Genomic DNA, 13,483 nt, shown 5'->3' on the forward strand with positions numbered 1-13,483 from the left:
GCATGGTGTAAAGTTGGGCGCGATGACATGTTGTAGAGCAGTGGTCCCCAACCACCGGGCAGCGGCCGCAGAAGAATTATTATTATTATTATTATTTTATTTTTTTTATATCACACTTAATTTTTTACTGCATGCCATTGGTAAGCGCAGGGGTGAGAAGAGGTTTCAAAATTATTAGCGCCTGCTTACTTTTACCGCATGCCTTGAATAAGCGCAGGAGTGAGAAGAGGTTTTAAATTAATTAGCGCCCCGGTGGCTATTCGTATTACGCCACATTTAAAGATCCCAAATTATGCGAAATAAAATTTTGATCGTTGTTTTAACAGTAACAGGTGTCCCTGTAATATATATTTATTACGACCAAAATATTTGGTCAGTTTGGAAGTTCTGGGTTTTCATAACACACTAAACGACAACCCTGCTTCTTCATGGACATAATGCCACCTCTAGAAAGACAAGCATGCTTGTAGTATACTCTCACCACTTCACAGACGACAACACTCGGTAAAAATACAATTGTGCACCCTGTTTGAAAGCAAAATATGAAGAAAACAAACATGGCAATTTATCGATGCCGGCAAAGTTATTGAGTACATTTTTATTTATCGTTTGATTAATTGATTTGGCTCCTGTGCCTACTCCTCTTAGCTGGATACTCTCCGTTGTAACACGGTTCTAGACTCTTGTTAGACTTTTGTTAAAGTGTACAAAACATTTGTCCTTGGTTGTTTTACTACCTCAAACATTCAAGCTATTTCAGCGGGTAGCATGTCTTCTGTTTCATGTCACTCACTTTAATGTGTAGCACTCACCAGCCCCTTTAAATACACTATTGGACTTTAATTTTAAAAAGTAATTGATTACAGTTACTTTTTATTAAAGGACTTTACACCAGGACAATGGTCGCACACCAAGGCATATTTGGCTCAATCTCAACATTCGTAAACAAAAAAGAACGCAAATAGAGGCGTTCGTGAAAGGAGGTTCCACTATACATGGTTATCACCTTATTGAATTGTTTTTCAAAATTTCCCAGTAGTTGTGCGTGCGTGTGCGTGCGTGCGTGTGCGTGCGTGCGCGTGCGTGCGTGTGCGTGCGTGCGTGTGTGTACGTACTCACAAGTTCGCTATATGATGTTGCCTCTTCCTATATGAGTTTCAACATTTGGCTGTTGCTTGCACCAGTAATGAGCTACATCCTTTTTTTTTTTTTTGTCCTGTCCAGCTTCTCAGGCAAATCATATAGTTGATGTAGATGCCCATATCGGCTGTTCAGATTTACTTTACAAAAGAGAAGTGTAGGATACTTCTCTTGTTGTCTTATTTGAATGTGACTTTATTAAATGTATTTATAATATCATTTGGTGCAGCCTGGCCGGAGCAGGAGGGGATAGAAAGAGAAAAAAAGGAAGACAGAGGGGGAAATTGTGGGGATAAGAAGGGGATTGGACAGAGAGACAAAAACAACAACAGCAAATACAACAATAACAACAACAACAATAGAACAACACCAGCACATACATAATATGTAAAAATATAAGCGTAAAAGTGATAGCAAATAAGCAGTTAGTGAAATAAATAATAGAGTAATGACAATGAGCATTTTTACACTAAAATTGGAGCAATACAAATACCAATAGAAAAAGCGCTATTGATCATGAACAAAACCAATAGTTTACCTCTATTATCAACTATAACGTTGTTCAAATGCAACGATACGTATACATAATGATAGCTAGAAAGATAATTAAAATAAATAAATAAATAAAATGAAAAAAAAAAAAAGAAGGAATACCGAGAGATGAAAGGGAAGAGAGAGAGGCAACCTATATTAATCTTGTAGATTGTTATAGTAACAATGGTTTAAGCTCTGTCAATATGCCTTGTGTTACCCAGTTTACCCTAGGGCAAGAGCGTTGATATATGTTTGATGAAACATGATTATGTGCATGAGTGTATGTATGTATATGTACTTGTATATGAACAGAATGTGTATATGAATGTTTGTACAGTAAATGTATATGTACAGTATATGTATGTTTGTTTGTACAGTGAATGTATATGTATGTTCGTACCGTGAATGTGCGCGTGGATGGACGGACTTGGAGTATGTAGGTATGTAATGTATTTGTGTATGTATGTGGGAGTGTAGGTACCAATGTATGGACGTTTGTATGTATGAAGAACGGTGTGTGTTGTGTTAGTACATGTGTGTTTGTATGTACAATATATTTGACCCATAGTGTGCGTGGGAAACAGAGTGCGGACCCAGCCGCCCAGAGAGCCCAACCCAAACAGCAGGTGTGGCGCCCAGGGAACCAGGGACCACCCGCCCCACGCAGCCAGGCCGGCCGGCGGCGGGAACCCCAGAGCCCGGCCCACCACGCCGCCCGGAAGAGCCGGCAGCAGGCCGCAGACAGACGCGCCCGGCAGAGGACAGGGCACGAGAGAAGCAGCGGACGGCCAGACTCCAAGCCAGCGAGAGAGAACCCCCCACACGGGCAGAAAGACGGGACGCCCCGCCCGGGGAACCCAAAGACTACCCGCAGCCGGACGGGAAGACCGCCCCCGCCCCACCAGCACCCGGGCCCCCCCGAGCCCACCCCAACACCATGGGGAGCACGGCGCGGCCTACACCAGGCCACCCCACCCGAGCCGGCCGTCACAGGACCACCCAGCCCAGGGCCGCGGGGACCACCCACCCCACCCGCAGGGACCCCAACGATGGAGATGGAACAACCAGCAACCGCCCTGTCGAAGTCCCCCCCTGATGTTGCCTCTTCCTATATGAGTTTCAACATTTGGCTGTTGCTTGCACCAGTAATGAGCTACTTCCTGAAACAAAATTGTTGTGCTTCCGACGCTTTCTTGAGAAAGGCGTTACAACAAACGTATTGATAACGACATTGTACGTTTCGTAAAAATAGATTATTCATTACTAGATAAAGAAACGGTGTTAGTAATGCTGTAATTATGTATGTTCTATCACTGTACTACAGGAGGTTAGGGCTACAACTAAAGACTATTTTGAAAGTTGACTAGTCAACGAAAACGATTAGTCGACTAGTCTGATTATAAAGCGTACATCAATTGAATTGCTGTAGTTTTTCCATCATCTTTTAAATGCTGTTAAAGTTATTTTAGGCATGTGCTTACGATCAACAAAGATAACTAATTAATGATTATTTATACTGTAGCTAAACCTGGGCAATAGGCCATAAAAATAAAACACCAGATTTTTTTCACAAAAAAATTTATTCACGATTTTTACATTGCATGCAAATAAATAATTATGTCCAACATTGAGATTATAAGTATCCATCCATCCATCCATCCATCATCTTCCGCTTATCCGAGGTCGGGTCGCGGGGGCAGCAGCCTAAGCAGGGAAGCCCAGACTTCCCTATCTCCAGCCACTTCGTCTAGCTCTTCCCGGGGGATCCCGAGGCGTTCCCAGGCCAGCCGGGAGACATAGTCTTCCCAATGTGTCCTGGGTCTTCCCCGTGGCCTCCTACCAGCTGGACGTGCCCTAAACACATCCCTAGGGAGGCGTTCGGGTGGCATCCTGACCAGATGCCCGAACCACCTCATCTGGCTCCTCTCAATGTGGAGGAGCAGCGGCTTTACGTTGAGCTCCTCCCGGATGGCAGAGCTTCTCACCCTATCTCTAAGGGAGAGCCCCGCCACCCGGCGGAGGAAACTCATTTCGGCCGCTTGTACCCGTGATCTTATCCTTTCGGTCATGACCCAAAGCTCATGACCATAGGTGAGGATGGGAACGTAGATCGACCGGTAAATTGAGAGCTTTGCCTTCCGGCTCAGCTCCTTCTTCACCACAACGGATCGATACAACGTCCGCATTACTGAAGACGCCGCACCGATCCGCCTGTCGATCTCACGATCCACTCTACCCCCACTCGTGAACAAGACTCCTAGGTACTTGAACTCCTCCACTTGGGGCAGGGTCTCCTCCCCAACCCGGAGATGGCACTCCACCCTTTTCCGGGCGAGAACCATGGACTCGGACTTGGAGGTGCTGATTCTCATTCCGGTCGCTTCACACTCGGCTACGAACCGATCCAGTGAGAGCTGAAGATCCCGGCCAGATGAATCCATCAGGACTACATCATCTGCAAAAAGCAGAGACCTAATCCCGTGGCCACCAAACCGGAACCCCTCAACGCCTTGGCTGCGCCTAGAAATTCTGTCCATAAAAGTTATGAACAGAATCAGTGACAACGGACAGCCTTGGCGGAGTCCAACCTTCACTGGAAACGTGTCCGACTTACTGCCAGCAATGCGGACCAAGCTCTGACACTGATCATACAGGGAGCGGACTGCCAGAATAAGACATTCCGATACCCCATACTCTCTGAGCACTCCCCACAGGACTTCCCGAGGGACACGGTCGAATGCCTTCTCCAAGTCCACAAAGCACATGTAGACTGGTTGGGCAAACTCCCATGCACCCTCAAGAACCCTGCCGAGAGTATAGAGCTGGTCCACAGTTCCACGACCAGGACGAAAACCACACTGTTCCTCCTGAATCCGAGGTTCGACTATCCGGCGAAGCCTCCTCTCCAGTACACCTGAATAAACCTTACCGGGAAGGCTGAGGAGTGTGATCCCACGATAGTTGGAACACACCCTCCGGTCCCCCTTCTTAAAGAGAGGGACCACCACCCCGGTCTGCCAATCCAGAGGTACCGCCCCCGATGTCCACGCGATGCTGCAGAGTCTAGTTTTTACTTATAATCTTTCTAAAAGAAAGATTATAAGTAAAAACTTGGAAATTATTTGAGTTACTAATGGAATTACGCTTTCATTCATTAAATACATTTCTATGGAAAGTAAAGAATTTAATATCTGACTTATGCAATTTAAAGACATATCATATTTGGGTGGCGTATGAGTGAGTGTGTCTTTAAAAAGACAAGCCTGTTGCCTAGTGACGTGTCACTTTGCATTTTGTCAGCGCCCCGAGAGCGCAGCAGCTCACTTGCGTGTGTTAGCTCAGCAGTGGAAGTTTGTCGGCAATTCCAGCAACTCTGATGAATGTTTTCACTGGATTGTGTTACTTCTGGTTGATAAAGAGATTTAATGTGCTTTCATGGCTGTCATATCTTCTGGTCTACAAAGGGGTTATTGTTTGTATTGCAAGCAGAAGGTTTTCACTTCAATCATTGATTAGTTCCCTTGTAGAAAGTAGTAGAATAGAGTGTATGTGTGCGTTTGATTTTTGTATGCTATGTGAGACATTGCTTCTTTCTATTTGATATCAAGTTCATTTTGTTTAGTTCTAGTTGTTGCTTCCATTAGCATAAGGATATTTCCTGCACTGAACTTGCTGTGCTTTTGACGGTGACATGTTTGCATACAAGTACATCAACCGTAGCGTGCCACGTTACATCAGATCTCTGATCACCATACATATTTTGTGTAAATGATTCCACCAGAATACGCTACATTTTAGTGGGAGTTGCAGTCTTGTTTGCACTAGGGTGTTTTCTGTGCTGCTGCCTTTTTTAAACACTGCATTATGCAGTCATTTGCTCCATGCCATTGCGGGAAAACCAAAGCATTGGCAACACTTTTATTTTCTTTGAAACAAACGTCTCGCTCTCGTTAGCATTAGCATTAGCCATGTTTTGAAGCTCCGCTAAGGAAGTAAGTAGGCAGGCGAGGGCTATGGAAGCCCTTGTGTGCAAAAAGTAATCTGATGCAAAAGAAGAAATTAAATATTTTTATTGTTTGAATTAAAAATTTAATATTTCAACAAAATCTATATATTGCCCAGGCCTAATTGTAGCTGTGCTGCTCATTCAACTGTTACAAAAATTGAAACAACTATTAAAATGTTGTCCATTTAAATGACCTGAAAGGCAAAGTTCTAAAAATGCTTTTTGTGATTATGTTTAAATAGCTAAACACTGAAATATTTAATATTGATTAACTCCTGACAGTTTTAGCATTCTAATAGACTTATTGTATATAATTGTATTATTGATTGTTCTTAACATTAAAGGTATTTCATAGATTGTAGGATGCCACCCAAACGCCTCATCGAGGGGGCAACACAGAGACAACATTCACATTCACACACTAAGGCCAATTTAGTCTTGCCAATCAACCTATCCCCCAGGTGTCTTTGGAGGTGGGAGAAAGCTGGAGTATCCGGAGAGAACCCACGCAGTCACGGGGAGAACATGCAAACTTCACACAGAAAGGGTCTGGTGATCGAACTCCGGACCTTTGCATTGCGAGGCACACCTGTGCTACCATGGTGTCAAATGTTTAACTCAGAAAATGACTATTAGACAGCAAACAAAGGACCATAATCTGTGCGCTTTTAATTTTTTTACAGCTTTCTTTACAACTTCTCGAACATATTTAATAGTTCCATTTAACTTGCAAATCACCCAATCTCTGTCTCACCACTCCGCCTTCAGCTAGATAGCTGCTAAGCTAACAAAGCTAGCCCGGAGAAAGACAGCGCCGGTCTGAAGGAAGCTACTCCCGGGCACACCGTGACCACCACTTCCCCGAAGACAGCTGGCACTCCATTCGGTGACCGAAAGTTCTGTGAGTATGGCTTCCTGCGCTTCGTGCACCTTACTCATGGATCGGTTGGCTCTGCTAGAGAACTGTGTCCGTCAGTTAGAGCAGTGTAATTTCGTAACTTTAGATGTTGCGGACAAATCTGCTAGTGTTAGCTGTAGCGAGCTAACTAGGCCAGCCTGTAGCAGCCCTAAGCGGCCTACCAGCTATGGTGTACCGGTTGAGACGCATAACAGATTCAGCCCTTTAGCTAGTCCTATACCCCAGTCCACCGAGCTACACACTTTAGTCATAGGGGACTCCATCACCCGAAACATAAAGCTTAGCAAACCACCCACAATTAAGTGTATTCCCGGCGCCAGAGCACCTGAAATTGAAGCAAATCTTAGGGAACTAACCCGCAAAAGGCCTAGTAAACACGTACGACAGGCTAACCGCACCACTAGTTATGCGAACGTAGTTATACACGTTGGCTCCAATGACACTAGGATGAGACAGTCAGAGATTACAAAGAGAAACATAGCCAGGACTTGTGATCTTGCTAGAAAGATGTCCAGGCATCGAGTAATTGTCTCTGGCCCCCTGCCTGCGAGAGGCAATGATGAGAGATATAGCAGATTAGTCTCGCTTAATAAGTGGCTGGCTAGCTTCTGTAGACAACAGGGACTAACGTATATTGATAATTGGCAAACCTGGCTTGCTGATGAGAGACAGCCTTCACCCTAACCGGAAAGGCGCTATCATCTTGTCTAGGAACATAGATTTCTCTTTAAGTCACACTTGACTAACTACACTAGAGTAAGCCTTTTACAGAGCCTGCTAGTCTGGGTGAGGAGTCAGTTGAATTAAAACTAGCCAGCGCCAGGCTGGATAATCCCTGCACACTTAGCAATTTCCTTAGAATAATATACAACTCACATAATGTTTTTTTCTTCTATGACTGTGTCAGAGTTGGACATGCGTTCTACTGAGGTGGCAAACTATGATGCGTTCAGTTTATCCCAGCACCAAGCAAACAATCTGGAAATACCCGTCATATTAATTCCTAGATATAGTCGTAATTATTTTAAGTGCTCTACGCATAATAAACGCAACATTATTAATATTGATATTACGCATAATTTGATCAAAGACTCCTTAAAACAGCCCGCTACCTATAATATGGGATTTTCAAACATAAGATCATTGTCTCCCAAAACGTTATTAGTTAATGAGGTCATTAGAGACAACAATCTTAATGTCATCGGTCTCAGCGAAACCTGGCTTAAACCAGAAGACTTTTTGAGCTTAATGAGGCTTCTCCTCCTAACTATACGAATGCGCATATTGCCCGTCCCCTTAAAAGGGGTAGGGGGTCGCACTAATATGCAACTAAAACTTTAATCTTATTCCTAACCTAAATAATAAATATAAATCGTTTGAGGTGCTCACTATGAGGTCTGTCACACCGCTGCCTCTATACCTGGCTGTTATCTACCGCCCCCCAGGATCCTATTCGGACTTTATCAGTGAATTCTCAGAGTTCGTTGCTGATCTAGTGACGCACGCCGATAATATAATTATAATGTGGGACTTTAATGTCCATATGAATACCCCATCGGACCCACCGTGCGTGGCGCTCCAGACTATAATAGATAGCCGTGGTCTTACATAAATAATAAATGAACCCATGCATCGCAACAGTAATACGATAGACCTAGTGCTTGTCAGGGGTATCAACGTTTCCAAAGTTATGATACTCCCGTATACTAAAGTAATGTCCGATTATTACCTTATAAAATTCGAAGTTCAGACTCATGTCCGTCAAGCTAATAATAGCAGCCGCAACATTAATGCTGACACGACGACGACTCTGGCTGGCCTACTGCCCTCGGTAATGGCACCATTCCCAAAGTATGTGGGCTCTATTGATAACCTCACTAACAACTTTAACAACGCCCTGTGCGAAACCATTGATAGTATAGCACCGCTGAAGTTAAAAAAGGCTCCAAAAAGGCTTACCCCATGGTTTATAGAAGAAATTAGAGCTCATAAATTAGCATGTAGAAAGCTGGACGAAAAAGGCGCACAACTTAACTTGAGGGTTACCATCAAGCATGGAGTGATAGTTTAATAACTTATAAACGCATGCTTACATGAGCTAAAGCTAAATATTACTCAAATCTCATCCGCCTTAATAAGAACGATCCTAAATTTTTGTTTAATAGAGTAGCATCGCTAACCCAACAAGGGACTCCTTCCAGTAGCTCCACCCACTCAGCAGATGACTTTATGAATTTCTTTAATAAGAACATTGAACTGATTAGAAAGAAGATTAAAGACAATGGGTCACAGCTACAACTGGGTTCTATTAAGACAGATACGACTGTATATACGGCGGATACTCCATCCATCCATCCATTTTCTACCGCTTATTCCCTTTTGGGGTTGCGGGGGGCGCTGGCGCCTATCTCAGCTACAATCGGGCAGAAGGCGGGGTACACCCTGGACAAGTCGCCACCTCATCGCAGGGCCAACACAGATAGACAGACAACATTCACACTCACATTCACACACTAGGGCCAATTTAGTGTTGCCAATCAACCTATCCCACGGTGCATGTCTTTGGAAGTGGGAGGAAGCCGGAGTACCCGGTGGGAACCCACGCATTCACGGGGGGGACATGCAAACTCCACACAGAAAGATCCAGAGCCTGGAGAACCCAGGACTGCAGGACCTTCGTATTGTGAGGCAGACGCACTAACCCCTCTGCCACCGTGAAGCCCACGGCGGATACTACCCTCCAAAATAGTTTCTCCCGTTTTGATGAAATAACATTAAAAGATTTGTTACAACATGAAAATGGAATAAAACAAACATGCTTACTTGACCCACTTCCTCGGAAACTTATCAAGGACCTCTTTGTATTATTAGGCCCATCAGTGCTAAATATTATAAACTTATCACTTTCCTCTTGCGCTGTTCCCCTAGCATTCAAAAAAGCTGTTATTCATCCTCTCCTTAAAAGACCTAACCTCGATCCTGACCTCAAGGTAAACTACCTTCCCTTTATTTCGAAAATCCTCGAAACAATTGTTGCAGAGCAGCTAAATGAACACTTAGCATCTAACAATCTATATGAAACCTTCCAATCCGGTTTCAGGGCAAATCACTCTACGGAGACAGCCCTCACAAAAATGACTAATGATCTATTGCTAACGATGGATTCTGATGCGTCATTTATGTTGCTGCGCCTCGATCTTAGCGCTGCTTTCGATACGGTCGATCATAATATTTTATGAGAGCGTATCAAATCACGAATTGGTATGTCAGACTTAGCCCTGTCTTGGTTTAACTCTTACTGACAGGATGCAGTGCGTTTCCCATAACAATGTGACTTCGGACTATGTTAAGGTAACGTGTTGGAATTCCCCAGGGTTCGGTCCCTGGCCCTGCACTCTTCAGCATCTACATGCTGCCGCTAGGTGACATCATACACAAATACGGTGTTAGCTTTCACTGTTACGCTGATGACACTTAACTCTACATGCCCCTAAAGCTGAACAACACGCCGGATTGTAGTCAGCTGGAGGTTTGTCTTAATGAAATGAAACAATGGATGTCCGCTAATTTTTTGCAACTCAACGCCAAAAAAACGGAAATGCTGATTATCGGTCCTGCTAGACAGCGACCTCTATTTAATAATACAACTTTAACATTTGACAACCAAACAATTAAACAAGGCGACTCAGTAAAGAATATGGGTATTATCTTAGACCCAACTCTCTCGTTTGAGTCACACATTAAAAGCGTTACTAAAACGGCCTTCTTTCATCTCTGTAATATTGCTCAAATTCACTCCATTTTGCGCACTAACGATGCTGAGATCATTATCCATACATTTGTTACGTCTCGTCTTGATTACTGTAACATATTATTTTCGGGTCTCCCCATGTCTAGCATTAAACACTTACAGTTGGTACAAAATGTGTCTGCTGGAATTTTGACAAGAACAAGAAAGTTTGATTACATTACGCCTATACTGGCTCACCTGCACTGGCTTCCTGTTCACTTAAGATGTGATTTTAAGGTTTTACTACTTAAGTATAAAATACTACACGGTCTATTGTATTGTATTGTACCATATGTCCCGGCAAGAAATCTGCGTTCAAAGGACTCCGCCTTATTAGTGATTCCCAGAGCCCAAAAAAAGTCTGCGGGCTATAGATCGTTTTCCATTCGGACTCCAGTACTCTCGAATGCCCTCAGTAGAAGCATTTAAGTGTCATCTTAAAACTTATTTGTATACTCTAACCTTTAAATAGACCCCCCTTTTAGACCAGTTGAAATGCCGTTTCTTTTCTTTTTCTCCTATGTCCCCCCCTTCCTTATGGAGGGGGTCCGGTCCTGTCCGGTGGCCATGGATGAAGTACTGGCTGTCCAGGGTCGGGGACCCAGGATGGACCGCTCCCCTGCGTATCGGTTGGGGACATCTCTGCGCTGCTGATCCGCCTCCGCTTGTGATGGTTTCCTGCTGGCTCCACTTTGGACTGGACTCTCGCTACTATATTGGATCCACTTTGGACTGGACTCTCACGGTTATGTTAGATCCACTATGGATTTGACTTTTTCACAATATATGTTAGATCCGCTCGACATCCATTGCATTCGGTCCCCTGGGGGGGTTCCCACATATGCGGTCCTCTCCAAGGTTTCTCATAGTCACTGCCACCGACGTCCCACTGGGGGGAGTTTTTCCTTGCACTTATGTGGGCCCTACCGAGGATGTCGTTGTGGTTTGTGCAGCCCTTTGAGACACTTGTGATTTAGGGCTATATAAATAAACGTTGATTGATTGATTGATAATGAAGAAAATGCAGTATTCTGTGTGATTTATTCTCTTCATGTAACTGATTATACAATTTCATATCTATTAGTAGCTTTATGTTTTAGCAATAAACATACTGTATATATGACTTTTATTTAGAGTTTGTATGTTTCCAGCGTTGCTTGCAATCTCATTATAGATCAAAGTAGAGCTCGACAGATATGTTGGGTTTTTTTATGATCGATACCGGTTATTCGTAGTGAAGGAGGCCGATATTTGTTTCTAGTAAAAGACATCTAAACAAGATATGTATATCTCAGTAAACAGCTGGTTAGGGCTTTAAGTTGTTAAAAAAAATAATTAAAAAAATAGGTAACATCAGACCAGTCGCTGCTTATGTTAATGTTGTGGTTAATTTAGCACCAAAAAAACATCAAGGGATTTCACAAACACCTTATCATATGTTTATTGCTGCAGGTCAAAGGAGCATTAAAAAATATGGGATTTTAAAAAATAAAATAAAAAAAATAAGCAGAGCAATGGTAGATAGCTAGTGGCTAACAACTGTCTACAGTGATTTAGCTACTTCTAAATCACTAATCCTCAGAGACATCGTGACAAATAAACTACATTTCTTACAATTATCATCCCTGCAGGATGAGTAATAGCTAAACATGCTTCGCTACACATTGTAGAAGGATACAAAAGCTAACCACTAACAGCAAACTATTGATTCTGAATGTCAACAAATATACAAATATCAACTGTTATGACAAATATACAAATAACTGTTATGACACCAAGTACAAGAGCCGTATATAGCCGATACATTTTTTATGGTCCCAATATCTTTTGTCTTTTTTTTTTGTGGAAACAGGAAACAGTTCCTTGGATACAAGAGGATTTTGATTATGACCATGTAACTACTTGGTATTTGATCAATACCCAAATTTGTAGTATCACCAAAAAAATATTCTTTGTATCCAAACAACAGAATAGTAGATGCTTACTACATTTAAACAGAAACATAGATAGAAGATGTTAACACTGAAAGTAAACATCTGTATGCAACACTTAAAACTAGGGCTGGGCGATATGGCCTTTTTTTAATATTGATATTTTTAGGCCAGGGGTTACCAACCTTTTTGAAACCAAGAGCTAATTCTTGGGTACTGATTAATGCCAGAAATAGCCAATTTGTTCAATTTACCTTGAATAAATATATATATATATATATATATATATATATATATATATATATATATAAATGGGTATTTATGTCTGTCATTTCGTCGTACTTTTTTTTTTACTTTTACGAAAGTTTTTTTGTAGAAAATAAATGATGAAAAAAAACCCACTTAATTGAACGGTTTAAAAGAGGAGAAAACACAACAAAAGATGAAAATACAATTTGGAAACATAGTTTCCAATAGTATCTTCAATTTCGACTCTTTAAAATTCATAATTCAACCAAAAAAAATGAATAGAAAAACTAGCTAATTAGAATCTTTTTGAAGAAAAGAAAAAAATAATTCATGGAAAATCATGAGTATTTTTTCCTGATTAAGATTAATTTTAGAATTTTGATGACATGTTTTAAATAGGTTAAAAACCAATCTGCACTTTGTTAGAATATATAACAAATTGGACCAAGCTATATTTCTAACAAAGACAAATCATTATTTCTTCTAGATTTTCCAGAACAAAAATGTTAAAAAAATTCATAAGACTTTGAAATAAAATTTAAATTTGATTCTACAGATTTTCTAAATTTGCCAGAATAATGTTTCTGAATGTTAATCATAATTTTAAAGAAATATTTCACAAATATTCTTCATCGAAAAAACAGAAGCTAAAATGAAGAATTAAATTAAAATGTATTTATTATTCTTTACAATAATATTACTTGAACATTGATTTCAATAGTCAGGAAAGAAGAGGAAGGAATTTAAAAGGTTTGTGTGTTTAAAAATCCTTAAATTATTTTTAAGGTTGTATTTTCTCTCTAAAATTGTCCTTCTGAAAGTTATAAGAAGCAAAGTAAAAAATAAATGACTTTATTTAAACAAGTGAAGACGAAGTCTTTAAAATATTTTCTTGGATTTTCAAATTCTATTTG

The 13,483-nt window shown here is 41.5% G+C and overlaps 1 protein-coding gene across 5 annotated transcripts in view; it reads left to right on the forward strand.

The window, feature by feature from the left end:
• Positions 1 to 13,483, forward strand: part of LOC133548887 (zinc finger protein DPF3-like) — a 76,067-nt gene that overhangs the window by 17,842 nt on the left and 44,742 nt on the right. Inside the window, exon 2 of one of the 5 annotated variants that reach the window (XM_061893836.1) lies at positions 6,449 to 6,581. The exons of the other annotated variants lie outside the window; for them this stretch is intronic. The gene's annotated coding sequence lies outside the window, so the exon portion shown is untranslated. The remainder of the gene's footprint in view (positions 1 to 6,448; positions 6,582 to 13,483) is intronic. 5 annotated transcript variants of the gene reach the window in all.

Source organism: Nerophis ophidion, linkage group LG03 (genome assembly GCF_033978795.1).
Source record: "Nerophis ophidion isolate RoL-2023_Sa linkage group LG03, RoL_Noph_v1.0, whole genome shotgun sequence".
Taxonomy (NCBI): domain Eukaryota; kingdom Metazoa; phylum Chordata; class Actinopteri; order Syngnathiformes; family Syngnathidae; genus Nerophis; species Nerophis ophidion.